This window comes from Triturus cristatus, chromosome 4_1, assembly GCF_964204655.1.
Source record: "Triturus cristatus chromosome 4_1, aTriCri1.1, whole genome shotgun sequence".
NCBI lineage: Eukaryota > Metazoa > Chordata > Amphibia > Caudata > Salamandridae > Triturus > Triturus cristatus.
Window position 1 is genome coordinate 815883410 of NC_140585.1, and position 15000 is coordinate 815898409.

Genomic DNA, 15000 nt, shown 5'->3' on the forward strand with positions numbered 1-15000 from the left:
CCCATCAATTTAGATGTAGAATCAAGAAGGGATATGGGGCGGTATCACTTAGCCTTCCCTCCATCGCCTTTTTTAAAAATTGGTACTATTATGCTTTCCAACCATGTAGTTGGTAACACTCCCCCAATATTAGCATTAAAAACATTTAATAAAATCGGTGACCAAAAATCAATGTTTTATTTAAAAACATCAATAGGTACCACATCTGGCCCTGCGGCTTTACCATTTGCACTTTTATTTAAGGCATTTTTAATTTCTTCCAAAGTAAGTGGTGGTGTCTTAACAGTTTCTAGTTTTAAGGTTACTGTTACCACTTTTAGTGGCTTTCACAGCTTCCGGATTAAAAATACTCTCAAAGTGCATTGTCCAATCATCAGGTGTTACTATGGTATCTATTTTTGCCGCAGTTATATCTTTAAAACAGGATAATCTATTGTTTTCCAGAATAAGACTGGATCACGTGTCTCTGCAGCTTGGATCAGTTTTTCCCAGGCCTTCTCTCTGATCTCAATTTTCCTTAATTTCAGAGAATTTTTATAATTTTTCCTTAAACTGATAATCCTTTTATTGTCCCTGGGTCTTCCTTTTAGGGCTGTTTTTAGTTTCCTGTTTAACTTTGAACACTCCTTGTTGAACCATCTGGGATTATGATCACAATTTTTCATATTTTTCTGACTTATGAAAGGATCCTCTCACTCAGGGATGTCCTTGTACAACACCATCTTTCTTCTAAAGAAACCAATTGGTTGAAACAAGCCAAAGGATTCCGCAAATGTGGTAAATGCAAAACCTGCAGGCACAGTGATAACACTACTGAGGTTACCCTTAAAAGAATTCAGACTAGATGGAAAAACCCTAAATTCATCACCTGTGATACTGACTTTGTAGTCTATGTCATCACGTTTCCATGTAACATGTGGTACATAGGCTCCACGACTTTACCTGTTAAGACACGTATATTAGAACATTGGAGAGCCATTACAAACAGGGACTTTAGCTACAGCACAGCCAAACACTTCCATGACAAACATGCAGGAGATTGGACCCAAGCAAAGTATTTTAACCTAGGTACGGTCCCCATACATCAAAGAGGTGGTAATCGCCTGTCCTCTTTGCGCAGGTTGGAATCCTGTCTTACTCTGCAAGCTGGCACCAAGTTCCCTGATGGTATGAATAATGATGAGGAGCTATATATATTCACATTTATGATACATCATGAGGTCTTCCTTGAGCACTTGGCAAGTTATTTCCTCCCCCTCCTCACTAAATCCCTCCCTTTTTAACATATGGTTCAGACACATATTTCCACAGATTGACCTTAGATGTATGTCAAGTTCGATAGCACCAAGCTTGGGGATTTACAGCGATAATATATATATTTTTAAACTATTTGATAAACAGCGGTTTTTGATAAATTCATTAATTTTCTCTCTTCATTGTTCTTCCATTGGAACTTTGTGACGTGGTAATGGAATCAATCAGACTCACTAACGTAACGGTTACTTGCACCGGAGTGGAGAGATGTTCCAGGGAACACCTACCGCTCCTTAACCACCATAGTCTGCAAGGGGTATTCTAATTTGTGCTCGGTATTTGTAAAAATATAAGAGCTACTAGAGCTTATAGTCTTCGATACAGTACATCCTAGAAAGTTTTGCTATTCACTCTGGGTTATGAAATCTCTCCACACAGGAATCAATGAATGGGGTACTACACCAGTATTTTCTAGTCATTTATATATATGTCATAAACTGATCAATACTTTATACACCTGTTGCAATCCAATCATGACTGACATCTTTGAATGTAATTTTGTCTTTGACATAAAATAGTCAATAGGATGCATTTGAAATATACTGTTATACTGCTTCATTACATTCATAAATGCACAATGTTTTTCTTCAATGCAACAAAACTTCATTGACAACAGTTGACTTAACATTGTGTTAATTATGGAAATTTCACAAACACTGTTTCACACAACATCTACTCACATATTATGAATTGAACGAATATGTGGTGATTTCAAGTTATTTTGCCTGGCAAACAAACCAGTAAAAAGAAATTGTTCCCATTTTTTAAAAACCTTTTTGTCTATGTTCATTGAATGTTACGCCATGTGTGACGCTGATCTATGTGTCTTTAAGAACTCCATGATCATGTGCCTGAATCATGTGATCAAAGTCCCCTTGAATCCTGAGGGTCCCTGGGGTCCAATTAGCCCACCAGGTATCTCCAGTAAGCGCCACAGAGCTGCGTTGCAGAGAGGTGTTAAAAGTGGCGTGGCCTGGACCACCACTCTGCAACGCAGCCCTGTGGCGCTTACTGGAGGTACCTGGTGGGCTAGTTTGCCCCCAGGGACCCCCAGTATTGAAGGGGAATTAATTCCCCAACTTAAAACGCGGCACAGGGCGCGTTTGCAGAGTGTTGCTGGGAGGGGGCGGGGCCTCCGGCACGATCGCGTCTTTTTTTTTTCTTTTTTAAGAAGGGGGGCTGTGTGGCCTCCCTTCCTTTTCTATTTTATGGGTCCTGGGGAACATATCTTCCAGGGCCTGACCCCAATGTTTAAAATTTAAAAAAAAATGGAAGGCCCCCCCCCCCCCCCAGGCCATATTTGGCCCCGGGAACCCCATCCCCCGGAGCATGGCCAGTGTTTTAAAAAAAAAAAATTATGAGGAGGGGGGCTGCAGGCCCCCCTCTTCAGGCCATTTATGGCCCCGGAGACCCCATCCGCCGTGGCCGGCCTTTGCGTGTTTTAAAAAAAAATATATATATATTTTATTATGGGGGAGAGAGCCACGTGGCCCCCCTCCCTGGCCACTTCTGGCCCCGGGGACCCCATCCCTCGGGGCCTGGCCTCTCGTTGGTGACCGGGGGGGGGAGCCACAATTCCCCCATGGTCTACATGTGGAAAAGCAATGTGGTTTGGATTTTGGAAGAGAGAGCAGGTTTCCTGCTCTCTCTTCCAAAACCCAAACCACAGTTTGCTATGGCAGGTCGGGAGCCGCGAGGCTCCATCCCTGCCACAGCAAACAGCAATGTCCCGGGGGTGGGTACCCCAGAATACCGCAGGAGCCGGTCCTGGAGGGAGTGGCGGTCCCCAGGGCCACCACAGGCTCCAGGAGGGGGGCCGCACAGCCCCCTCCCACCATTGGCAAAGCCCCAGGGAGGTGGTGGTCCCTGGGGCTTGGGGGTCCGTCACAGACCCCCAAATTTGAATATTAGTGCCGCAGGGAGGTGGCGGTCCCCGGGGCGTGTGGGGGAGGCTCGAGCCCCCCCACACAGATGTTGGTTTTTTAAAAAGCCCCGGGGTGTGGCGGTCCCCTGGGCAGCAGGTGGCCATGTGCCCCCTGCAAATTAAACAATAAAAGCCCCAGGGGGTGGCGGTCCCCGGGGCTTGGGGGGCCTTGGAGGCCCCCCTACCCATTCAAAAAGAAGCCCTGGGAGTGGCGGTCCCCGGGGCTGCGGGGGGGCTGCGTGCCCCCACAACTAATTAATCAAGCCCCGGGGAGGTGGCGGTCCCCGGGGCAGTGTGGGGGGATTGGTTCCCCCCACACTTTTTTCTCTGCCCCAGGGACCTGGCCCACCCAGGGGCTAATTAATAACGAAGCACGGGAGCCCACGCTTCGTTTTTTAAATTTTCGCAGCAGGATCTGCAGATCCTCTGCGACTTTTGTCAATTAAAACAAAAAATGCCTTTTTTGGCCCTGGGGGTCCTTGTGGGACCCCTTGAGCTAGCCTTTTCTTGTTTTATGCCTTTGTTTCCCTGTTTTCTTGTGTCTCGGTTACCGAGGCACAAGATGGCTGCCAACACTTCCTGGTTTGGAATGTTGACAGCCAATTAGAATAAAGCTCGTGGTCAGGAGGGTCTGCGGATCCTCCGTGCCACTAAATATCGAAACATTTATTTTTTTATTTTCTCAGCAACTACTGAACGGATTTACACCATTTAAAAAAAAGGTCTCTTTCTGACCCAAATTTGGTGTAATTCCGTTCAGCAGTTTCAGCTGTAACCGTGTCTAACTCTTCCTATGGGAAATTGATTTTCAGACCTCTATTTTTTGAATTTCTCAGGAACTACTGAATGGTTTTACACGATTTAAAAAAAGGTCTCTTTCTGATCCAAAGGCTACCTTTTTGCCGAATTTGGTGTAATTCCGCTTAGCAGTTCGGGCTGTAGCCGTGTCAAAATTTTCCTGTGGGAATTAACATGGAGAAAACACGTTTTCAGACCCCCCTTTTGGCTCAGCCCCCGCTTGCCGAATCACCCCGAAACTTTCAAGATAGGAGAAACAATAAAGGAGAAACAGGTGAGCGCCAGGTGGTACGACTTCCACTCCAGGACAGCAGTAGGAAGATAACCCTTAACCCTTTCACACTTCTTGTGCCCAACATCACCACTTCGCAGCTATGCGGTTAGAAGCCAGTCCGTCGGCTCGCAGCTCTCTACCTTTGTGAGCTGGTACGCTGCTGTGCCTGTACCTCTGCGAGCCACTATGCTGCTGTGCTTTTGGGAGTGGACGGGCCGCAGTTGTCCCTCTGCGAGCCTGGGTGCGAACTGTTCATAAGTCACACTACACAAGCATTGAAAAGCCATTTTGTGATTCAGTCCATCAGCTGGTATCTGTCCGAGGCATATCTGAAAATATACCGGAGTTCTTTCTGTGAGAGATACCCCTTTCACGCTGCCTCTCCCCACTTCAGCAGGTTACGCACCCTCTTCCCACATTACCAACATAACCCCAACAACCTTCTTGGGCCCGGAAGTGTCCCTGTGCAGTTGGACAAACAAGAATATTAGTCATGTATAGATTTACATATAAAACATTTTATTTAAACAAAGTAACAACAAATAAAACTGAAGGGAGTCTGGTGCTGTGGTCGCTGCCACGAAGTTGGGGTCACTGCCATTCAGGACTCAGGACACAGTTCCACATGTGCGATCAGCTTGTGTTGAAGAGGGTTAGTGGCACCACGTGTTGTGCCTTGTGTTGTACAGGGTTAGTGGCGCCATGTGTCGCCGGCCTTGCATATGGAAATATGCCTAACTGATCAAAGGGAGTCTGATGCTGTGATCGCTACCACGGACTTGGTGTCACTGCTATTCAGGAATCAGGACACAGGTCCACATGTGGGATCGGCTTGTGTTGAACAGGGTTAGTGGCACCACGTGTCGCCGGCTTCCGTTGAACAGGGTTAGTGGCACCACATGTCGCGGCTTGTGTTGAACAGGGTTAGTGGCACTACGTGTCGCGGCTTGTGTTGAACAGGGTTAGTGGTACCACGTGTCACCCGCATGTGTTGAACAGGGTTTGTGGCACCATGTGTTGCGGCTTGCGTTGAATTCTGCCTCAATAAGGCCACGTGGCGATGACAAGCGGTGCAGTGAGTTAGAAGTACCTTTGGTGCTGAGCATGCACGTACCCTGCGATGATGCGTGGTCTGGGGGGGCCGCACTCGGACCAATGTCTTTTGACTATTGAATCCTGCCTCAATAAGGCCACATGGCATTGACTTGTGGTGCACCGAGTTAGTGGCACCTGAAGCACTCAGCGTGTGTGCACCCTGCGATGATGCGTCGTCCGAGCGGGCTGCACTGGGAGAAATGTCTTTTGCCTACTGAATTCTGCCTTAATAAGTCCACGTGGTGATGACTTGTGGTGCAGTGAGTTAGTGGCACCTGAAGCACTCAGCATTAACCCTGGGCCTAGTTCGCGAAGTAGCACTTCACGAAGCTACGCAAAGTGCACTTCGCACTATGTGAGCTACGCGTAGCACTTCGCGACCTGCGTAGTACCTTGTTCGCACTGTGCCAGATGTCGTTTTCAATGATTGCACAGTGCGGACAAGCAACTGGCACTGTGCAGTCATTGAAAATGGCATCTTGCACAGTGCGAGCTGTAGTTTTCTGCTGCTCGAGTAGATTTTTACTCGAGCGGAAGCTTTCTCAACGCGAACTGGTAGTTTCTCATCGCGAACGGTCACGAGCATACGCGACCACTCGCAATGAGAAACCTGACCTCCTCGCGTTGGGAATCTCGCTGGGAGGTTTATTTTCCATGCTCGCGATCGCCAACTTGATGTTGCTGATCGCGAACAAGGAAAAAGTCTTGCCGGGATGTCATTTTGCTTGCTCGCGGTCGCCAACTTGACGTTGAGGACCGCGAGCAAGCAAAAAATGATCGCAGCGCTACGCAACACTATGCTACGCGTGTTCGCACTGTGCTACTTGCAATTGGCGTAGTGCGAAGTAGCGCGAACTTCGCTAACTACGCGAGCGTAGCGTAGTACTTTGCCCAGGCTTACTCAGCATGTGCGCACCCTGCGATGATGTGCGGTCCGGGCGGGCCGCATTGGTTGCAATGTGTTTACATGCATTGAAAGAATCTTCATAGCAGTCAAAATCTCCAAGTAATTCCATTTCAGTCTGCCAAGGTTTGAAGAGTGCAGAAGAGCTAAATAGAAAAACTCTCTCTTATCTGCAGTATCACAACTTAATTTCCTGAGATTAATCAAATTTCCTTTGGTGTTCTTTACGAAACATCCATCAGATCCAATTACAGCATATTTCCCTTCATTTATTTTTTATGGAACATTTTTTCTAAAACTATAATGTTGCAGTATTTCATATAGACATATGTTTTCTAGGTATGGATTTCTATTTGGATAGTATGCAAGGAACAGCAATTGAGTTATCTGCAACATATTGTATGTCCGTATTCGCATTCCATGTCTTCAGAATTACTGAATTGTAATCATTACTTCGATTCTTCTGTTCTTTTTATATTATAAGTATTTTTGGGTGATTTTCGAGTGATAGTATGCCTCACTGCTGACATAAAACTGTTCACTCTTCCTTGCGATGACTTATGGTGCACTGAGTTAGTAGTACCTTTGGTGCTCAGCGTGTACGTACCCTGCGATGATGCGTGGTCCGGGAGGGCTGCACTCGGACCAATGTCTTTTGTCTATTGAATTCTGCCTCAATAAGGCCATGTGGTGACGACTTATGGTGCACAGTGTTAGTAGTACCTTTGGGGCACAGCGTGTACGTACCCTGCGATGATGCATGGTCCGGGGGGGCGCACTCGGAGCAATGTCTTTTGTCTATTGAATTCTGCCTCAGTAAGGCCACGTGTTGATGACTTGTGGTGCACTGAGTTAGTAGTACCTTTGGCGCTCAGCGTGTGCACACCCTGCGATGATGCGTGGTCCGAGAGGGCCGCACTGGGAGCAATGTATCTTGCGTAGTGGACTGCGTCATGTGCAATCGCTACTCCATGTGAATTGCGATGCCTGCTGTCCGCAGTGTAGATAGAAGACAGTAGTCCTTACAGACATAAGTCCGCTGTTCTGTGCCGCTGGGTTCGCAGGGGGCCTGTGTCGAGGAGACCCGCGGTCATGGCGGCAGCCTCGTGGCAGGGTGAGGCCCGCTGCTCTGGCACAGTCGCTGGTCTTCACAGTTCACAAGTGAACCACGCCCAGAGCACCGGCCTATTTATTCACACTCCTACGCTGAAGTGGCGTACGTCGGACCAGCCCACTCCGGTTACGCTTATGCTTAGAGGGGGGGACGATACAGCTACAAGACTGAGATCTTCCCTAGTGTTTGACGTAACATGGTTGGGTCCACTGTCCACAACACTACAAACACCAGTAGTATTTGTGCACATGGAGAGGTGTGTGTTCTGCATACTGAGATGTGTCCAGCACATCACCGCTACACTTTGCATTGTGTGCATTGTTATTCATGGGTGAATTGCTTCCTTCACATATAGTTTGTTCACACCTGTCCCAATATTCAGATATTGTGTGGCTGAGGGGCCACGCCATTTTCGGAAAGTTCCCTGTCTTTTTCATGGCTGCCTCGGTGGTAGAGGGGGTCCGGGGGGTGGTGGTGGGTGTTGTGGCATTCTTGGGTGTCGGAGCTGCTTGATCAGTAGGTCTATGACATGTGTTGCTCTTCAGATGTGGATCTGGGCTGGGTTCCCTTTCATACTGTATGTAATTGTTTAATATTTAAAAAAAACAAGAAGACATTATATAGTTTAAATAACAAATACAAAAATTACAAAAACCACTTTTAGAATATTACAGTTATAAAATATCCCATTTTTTTCAAAATTACTGAGAAAAACATAGGTTTTATGAACATTATAATTAGAAATTAGTATTTAAATAACCTTTGAAATTCACAAAAAACATAGGTCTCAGGAACATTAAAGTTAGAAATTCAAATTTACTGTAGAAACTATTGCCACATTTCCCAACACTGAGCTGTTATATGGCTAAGGGACCATGCCATTTTGGGAGGGTTCGCTGTCCTGTTCTGCACTGCCTTGGTGGTAGTAGGGAGAGGGGTTGTACGGGGGGGAGGTCCTGAGGGTTGTGGCAGTGGGTGTTGTGTCCTTCTTGGGTGTCGGAAAAAACTATAGGTTAAATGAACATTATAATTAGAAGTTAGCATTAAAAAAAATGAAATTCACTGAAAAAACCATAGGTTTCAGGCATGTTATAGATAAAAATTAGCATTTAAAAAACCTTTGAAATTCACTGAAAAAACCATAGGTTTCAGGCACGTTATAGTTAGAAATTAGCATTTAAAAAACCTTTGAAAATCACTAAAAGAACCATAGGTTTCAGGTATGTTATAGTTGCAAAATTATCATTTAAAAAACCTTAGAAATTCACTTAAAAAACCATAGGTTTCAGACGTGTTATAGTTAGTTGGACATTTCACTCGTACAAAACCATAGAAATTCACCTGTTATAGTTAGTTCAGCTAACTATAACTAGCGCCCACCCAATGCACTGCAGATGACATCACATATTACATCATTCATGACATGGTCAGTGACATCACTGATGACTTCTCAAATGACATCACTGATGACATCACTGATGACATCATCCATGTGAAATCTGATGCACCTCCTAACACTCTAATATAACTTTTGAGACATCCACTCTAAAATATAGAGTATCATTTTCAAAACCATCGACACACCAATATCAGTTACTACATACCCACTCACTGATTCCTAGGTCTAGACACACATCCACTCATTCACCCATACAGTCCCTCATACATGCAGTCACTCATGGATACAACACTATCATATGCACTCATACACCTATATAGACACTCACACAGCGCCAATCATTCATGGAGTTACTCACACACCTAGTCAGTCATGCAAAGAATCAATCACACTTCCATTTTCTGATGTATAGTTATACAGACAACAGATCACTTATTCAAACAGAAACAAACACAGAATGATTCTCTTACACAATCACTGATACAAGTAAACACTCATCTATACAGCCACTCTCACAATCACTAACTCTCACATATATTCATTTATATACTCCAACTCTTACATAAACTGCCTTTTACATATGTAGTTACTTGGACATGTACCACTGAGACATTCATTCACTCAGTAACACACCAATACACACACTGACCCACCCATACAGATGTTTCCACATACACTATTGAACCCATACAGCCAGTGAATCAATCACTCAAACATGTATGCACAGAGTCACACACCTCCCATGCACCCACACACACACTCAGGCACCCATACAAATACTCTGGCAACCAATCAATAACCCATATAGACACTCATGTAGCTACTAACCAACCCATGGAGCAGCTTCTACAACAGCAGACAGACTGATACAGACATTCACACAGTTTAGTCACTAACCCATGCATTCAATAAGACACAGGTAATAACTCACTTAACAGTCAGTGACATGCCTACTAAGTCCTCCATTCAGACACTTATACACACACTCATTCTTCAATACACCTTGGCATATATAAAAAACATATTTAAACTTTATAGAAACACAGTCACTGAATGATGTCATCAGTGATGTCATCAGTGATGTCATTTGAGATATATATATCTCACAGTGTTTTAAAGAATGAGTGGGTGTATGAGTGTCTGAATGAATGATTAAATAGGTGCATGACTGAGTGTATAAGTGAATGATTAAACATGTCTTACTGAATGCATGGGTTAGTGACTAAACTGTGTGAATGTCTGTATCAGTCTGTCAGTTGGTGTGTAAGCGGCTGCATGGGTTGGTGAGTAGCTACATGAGTATCTATATGGGTTATTGATTGGTTGTCTGAGTATCTGCATGGGTGCCTGAATGTCTGTGTGGATGGGTGGGTGGGTGTGACTCAGTGCTTAGATGTATATGTAGGTGATTCACTGGGTGTATGGGTTCAAGAGTGCATCTGTGAAGGGCTGTATGGGAAGGTGAGTATGTGTATGGGTGTGTTGGTGAGTGAATGGATGTCTCAGTGGTACATGTGTGGGTAATTACATATGTGAAAGGCAGTATATTTGAGTGTTGGACTATATAAATGACTATATGTGAGAGTAAGTGATCGTGCGAGTTGCTGTATGGATGAGTGTGTGCTTGTGTCAGTGATTGTATAAGAGAGTAAGTATGTGTTAGTATCTGTATGAATAAGTGAGGTGGTGTGTGTATAACTGTATAGGTGAGTAAATGGGAGTGTGATTGATTCTTTGCATGACTGACTAGGTGTGTGAGTAGCTCTATGGGTGAGTGGCGCTGTGAGAGTATCTGTATAGGTGTATGAGTGCATACGTCAGTGGCTATATTGATGAGTGACTGCGTGTATGAGTGACTGTATGGGTGAGTGGATATATATGTAGACCTATGAATCAGTAAGTGGGTATGTACTAACTGGTATTGGTGTGTCTATGGTTTCGAGAATGGTAGTCTGTATTTTAGAGGGCGTGTATCAAAGGTTATATTAGGGTTTGAGGAGGTGCATCAGATGATCATGTGGATGATGTCATCAGTGATGTCATTTGAGATGTCATCAGTGATATCACTGACCATATCATGAGTGATGTAATATGTGACGTCATCAGCAGTGCATTACGAGGGCGTGAGTTATAGTTAGCTCAACTAACTATAACGGCCAAATTTCTCTGGTTTTGTACCAGTGAAATGTCCAACTAACTATAACGTCCCTAAAACCTGTGTTTTTTCAGTGAATTTCTAAGGTTTTTTAAAAGAGAAGTGCAGAAAAAACCAACAAAGGTGTAGAAAGAGGCCTACTTTGACCATACAACAGACTCACAAAAAGTAGCCTAATAACTAATCCTTCTCCCAAGATGTCTTAAACCTCACTTTTCTTTTGAAGGTTCACTAATAATCGACTGCTCAGAATGTTAGGCCTACCAAATATAAATTAGCAATCATAAGCATATCACTGTTGTAAGTCTGACCAAGTTTGTGAAGGTATGCATGTGTGTCCCTGCTTTTACCGAGTGACATGTTGCATAAAAATAAACACAGAAATACTTGGATACCTGTGTTTCAAACAGCATACTCTGTAAATGTGTGTACAAAAAGGTGTATGTATTTCTTTCTGCTCACAATACAGGGCACATAGGTATTAAATAGTATACTTGAGGGGCTCTAGAACACCTTTATACATAAGACATGTCTGCCTGTGCAACTGAATGACAGAGCAGAACTGAGAACATGTAACCACTTACAGAAGAAGCTATCCACTTTTTTAAGCTACCATCTTCAGATGCATGACATGTGAGAATGCAAATACAAGTATACATATACCTCAGTCACAAGAGCATGCAGACCTTTAAACTTGACAGCTTGCATATCTCATTTGAGTATAGAAAGAGGCGGAAGAAATACAGAAAGAAGCAAAACATGTGCAGAAAGATACAAAAGAAGTGCAGAAAGAAGGAACAGATGTGCAGAAAGAGGCAAGAGAAGTGCAGAAAGAGGGAACAGGAGTGCAGAAAGGAGCACGAATGGTGCAGAAAGAAGCAAGAGAGGTGTGGAAAGAAGCAAGAGGAGTGCAGAAAGAGGGAAGATGGGTACAGAAAGGGGCACAAAGGATGCAGAAAGAAGCAAGAGACGAGCAGAAAGAAACAAAAGAATTATAGGAAAAGGAACAGAGGTGCAGAACAAGGCCAGAAGGGTTCAGAAAGAGGGAAGAGGGTGCCAAAAGAAGGGACAGAGCTACATAAAGAAGCAAGAGAAGTGCAGAAAGAAGCACTAGATATGCAAAAAGGGGGAGAAGGGTGGAGAAATAGGCAAGAGGAGTGCAGAAAGAAGCAAGAGAGGTACAGAAATAAACAAAAGAAGAGCAGAAAGAAGGAACAGAGGTGCAGAAAGAGGCAAGAAGAGTGCAGAAAGAGGGAAGAGGGGTGCCAAAAGAAGCACGAGTGGTGCAACAAGAGAGGTGTGGAAAGAAGCTAGAGGAGTACAGAAAGAAGCAACAGAGGTGCAGAAACAGGCAAAAGGGGTGCAAAAAGAGGGAAGAGGGAACAGAAAGAGGCACGAGTGGTGCAGAAAGAAGCAAGAGACATGCAGAAAGAAACAAAAGAAGTACAGAAAGAAGGAACAGAGGTATTGAAAGAGGAAAGAGGTGTGCAGAAAGAGGAAAGAGGGGTGTAGAAAGAGGTACAAGGGTTGCAGAAAGAAGGTACAGAGGTGCAGAAAGATGGGAGAGAAGTGCAGAAAGAAGCAACAGAGGTGAAGAGAGAGGGATGAGGGGTGGAGAAAGAGGCAACAGAAGTGCAGAAAGAAGCAGCAGAGATGCATAAAGTAGGACAATGGGTGGAGAAAGATGCAAGAGGAGTGCAGAAAGAAGTATGAGAGCTGCAGAAAGAACAAAAGAAGTGCAGAAAGAAGGAACAGAGGTGCAGAAAGAGGCAAGAGGAGTGTGAAACAGGCACAAGTGCAAAAAGAAGCTAGAGGAGTGAAGAAAGAGGCATGTGGGGTGCAGAAAGAAGCAAGAGATGTGCATAAAGAAACATGAAGTGCAGAAAGAAAGAACAGATCTGCAGAAAGAGGCAACGGGGTGCAGAAAGAGGGTGGATGGGTGGAGAAAGTGGCAAGAGGGTGCAGAAAGAAGCAAGAGAGCTGCAGAAAGAAACAGAAGAAGTGCAGAAAGAAGGAACAGAGGTGTAGAAAGAGGCAAGAGGGGTGCAAAAAAAGGGAAGAGGGGGGCAGAAAGTGGCTGACATGCAGCTCCCCTTGTTCAAAAGTAATTCTGCTTCGCTTCATGGAAGCGAGAGCAGTTTTCCTGCTCTTGCTTCCACGAAGCGACGCAGAATTTGCAATGACAGGGCGGGAGCAGTGCTCCCGCCCTGTCATTGCAAACTGCAATTTCCCAGGTGTGGGCAACCCGGGACATTGCTGGCCCTCTGGGGTAGCAGTCCCCAGGGCCATGGAAGGCTCCAGGAGGGGGGCCGTGTGGCCCCCTCCCAACATGTAAATAGCCCTGGGGAGGCGGTGGTCCCTGGGGCTGGAGGTCCTCAACGGACCACTTCACTTCAATAATTAGTGCCCTGGGAGGTGGTGGTCCCCAGGGCAACGTGGGGGGCTCGAGCCACCACTCTTACTTTTTAGAATAGCCCCTGGGAGGTAGCATCCTCGAGGCTTGGGGGGGCCCGCGAGGCCCTCCCCATAATTAAGTAAAGCCCAAGGGGAGGTGGCAGTCCCCCCCTCCCATTAATGAAAAAAAGCCCTGGGGAGGTGGCAGTCCCCGAGGCCCCCGTATATATATATATATATATATGTATGTATATATATATATATATATATATATATATATATATATATATATATATATATATATATATATATATATATATATATATATATATATATATGAAATCATGTAATGTCCTGAGTTGGGGGACGGCGCTGTTTGGTCGGGGAGGTGCGTGGTACAACCGGTAGGACAACTAAACTATAAACTAAACTACAAAGACCCCCTAGAGGAGGAAAGAGAACCCCCTCGAGACACAGCACCACCTCCAACGGAGGGGAAACAAGACACAACAGTCAAGAGACCCTAAGCCTGGCCGAAAGGTGGCATCATCAGGAATGAGCCCCAGTGTCAATACCTCATACCCGGTCCGGTGGGCACTCTCCTCCCGCCGCCCCATCCCATCCCGATCATGTCCCCCAGACAAAGTGTCCAACCAGTCCCCGGCCACCTCGGGACGGTCAAAAAAGTGAGTGCGACCATCAGCCTCCACACGCAGCCTGGCCGGGAAAAGCATGGCGTATTTTAAGTTCATGTCTCGAAGCCGCCGCTTGACGCCCGTGAAACTCAGTCTCTGCTTCTGGACCGCCTGCGTGAAATCAGGATAAAAGTTCACCTCCATGTTCTCCAGCTTAAGCGGCCCTTGCAGTCTGGAAGCTTGCAAAATCGCATCCCTATCCCGAAAGTTGAAGATACGGGCAATAAGAGGCCGCGGAGGAGCTCCGACCTTCGGTCTGCCGCCAGGAACTCTATGGGCCCTCTCCACCGCGAAGAATTTACTCAGTCCTCGAGGCTGGAGATGGGTAGAAATCAGGTCCTCCACAAAGAGATCCGCCGCCGAGTCCTCCCGTCCCTCGGGCACTCCGATAATGCGAATGTTATTCCTCCGGGCCCTGCTCTCGGAGTCCTCCAGGCGCCGATCCGTGAGCGCACTTGCCTGCCGGAGCCGGCGCACCTCCGTCTGAAGGGCCGCTACCTCAGTCGTGAGGCCCGACGCGGTATGGGCCAAGGAGTCAACCCGGTCATTTGTCTTAGATAGATCTGCTCTAACAAGGTTGACATCGATGAGGACCGCATCGAGTTTGTGCGCCAAGGTGTCGAATTCTTGGCCTACTGAGGTCTTCATCTCAGCAATGGCGCCCATGACGTCCTGCAAAGTCAGATCCGTAGGCAAATCCGGGGCATCCGGGGGACACTCGGACGACTTGTGCGATCTGCCGGGAGACCCCTTCGGGAGGGTGTAGCGATCCATAATGTTGACTTGAGGTGCGGTGCCACGCCGGGTCGATTTGGCCTTCAGCCGATCACCATCCTGCTTCGTGGCCATCGTCGCGTATCTCGCACCCCCGCCAGTCACGCAGTGGAGAGCAAGCAATCAAGGCCGTGAGCCCCGGGGGTCACCTCAGGAAGGC